Genomic DNA, 1,813 nt, shown 5'->3' with positions numbered 1-1,813 from the left:
GATTATTGGTCCAGTGAGAATTTGCTGTAAATATCATTCATGTAAAAAATTATAGATATTTCTCTATTGCTTTATATTATGTTTCTGGAATTGAAAAATTCCTGGGATTTTATTGCTAGTGAGTTAAGAATCACCTTTAAGAACTATAGATAATGATATAGTATTCAGACTTGATGGCTTTTTCAAAGTTCATGCCCTTATTTTGGTGTGTGTATATTTGTTTGCTTTATGGTGTGGTTTACTACAAAATGGAAAACTCGGGGATTCTGCATAGTACAAGGAAAGAGAAGATGTAAATTTCTGCTAATTCCGTCATGTATTCTCCCCTCTTCCCTCAATGTACACACCTGCTTTTGACTTCTGTTTATTAGATAAACATACACTTCCAAATTTTTCAGCAAGATAATTTTTGTAACAAAAATACAAAGGCAAATGATGTCACATGGCTTAAAGTCTATAATCTTTAAAGTAGAATAAATAGGACAAGAAGATTTAATATTGGGAGGGTAGGAGGTGCCTGGGTAGAGGCACTCTGGGTCCAAACATTTAGAAGCTGTCAAATAGAAGTACATATAGTTAAGTTACATCTTATGTTTAAACTGTAACTTTCAGTTTAAAAAATTATTGGTGACATGGGATGTCAAATGTCCCTCAAATTTTATTCAAACAAAATTATTCTCACTTTGTTACGAAAGTTGCTAATAAGGAATAACATTGACTCATTGATGTTTTGGTTCCATTCCCTTACTATCTCCTGCTTCCAAAAGCTGAGACAGAAAAACACAAGCGGAGCACCTGCAATTGCCTGTTCTCTGTGTGCGTGTGTGTGTGTGTGGGTGTGTATAATCTCAATCCCCACACAACCCTGCAAAGTAAGAATTGTTCCCCTCACTTTACAGAAGAGATCATAAGCTAATTGAGGCTGTTAAATGTTAACTTGCCAAAAGCCACACAAGGAAATGGTAGAGTTAAAATTTGAACCAGGTCATTTTGACTCTTTACACTAAACCATGCCTTGATCTTGTGGATCACTCTGTGAAGTAATAATTCAATAGATATGGATAATTTGCAGATAGGGTAATGACTTCTAAATAAATGGAAATTGGTTATTTTATCTGTGGATCAAAGTAAGACTTATCTTAAGTATTCCATTTTGTATTTAGATAAGATATAGTGTATGCTCGTAGACATCCAGCATAGAATTGAGCTTTTATTTACCAGTTTAAGATTTGGTTTTATTGTAAGATGTACACAGCTGGAGGTACTACTGAAAATAATTGTCTATTCTTATTCTGATCAGAATGTGTAGTGTGTTGTCCAGTTTGGGATGATGAATATATTATTTCTAATTTCATAAGGAACTAGTCCTAGATGTGAGGGAGAGAGATAAGAACTAAGTGTAGGGGAAGAAAGACCTTGAGGGTGTATTTTCATGGAGTTCTGTATCTAGCTCTTACATGTTGTCTTCAAAAATAATTTATACCATAAACGATCTTTTAGACTGTATTTTGACTTTTTGCCATTTCTGGTTTTTTAAATTACTTCTCTTAATTACGTGCTAATTGATTACAGTTTTTTTTTTCCTAACAAAAGTACCAAGAATTACATACATAAACACAGAATCCTATGTAGTTGGGATTGGTGTAGGGTCGCTAACAATCATACCTGAAACATTTAAATGACGTGAAGAAATTATCTCATTTCCATTAATATGGAAACTATATCTTCATCTTATTACTGTTATCAACTCAATGTAGATTTTATTTGCTTATAAGATTTTGTTTTTTAACTAAAAAAGTAAAATAATTTGGGT

At 32.7% G+C, this 1,813-nt stretch overlaps 1 protein-coding gene across 1 annotated transcript in view; it reads left to right on the top strand.

The window, feature by feature from the left end:
• The window catches only part of CFTR (cystic fibrosis transmembrane conductance regulator (ATP-binding cassette sub-family C, member 7)), a 141,760-nt gene that overhangs the window by 70,903 nt on the left and 69,044 nt on the right, over window positions 1-1,813 (top strand). The gene's annotated exons all lie outside the window — the stretch shown is intronic.

Source organism: Propithecus coquereli, unplaced genomic scaffold, assembly GCF_000956105.1.
Source record: "Propithecus coquereli isolate 6110/MARCELLA unplaced genomic scaffold, Pcoq_1.0 Scaffold4, whole genome shotgun sequence".
NCBI lineage: Eukaryota > Metazoa > Chordata > Mammalia > Primates > Indriidae > Propithecus > Propithecus coquereli.
The sequence above is the reverse complement of the archived record's forward strand: the minus strand, read 5'-3'. Positions and strand labels throughout refer to the sequence as shown.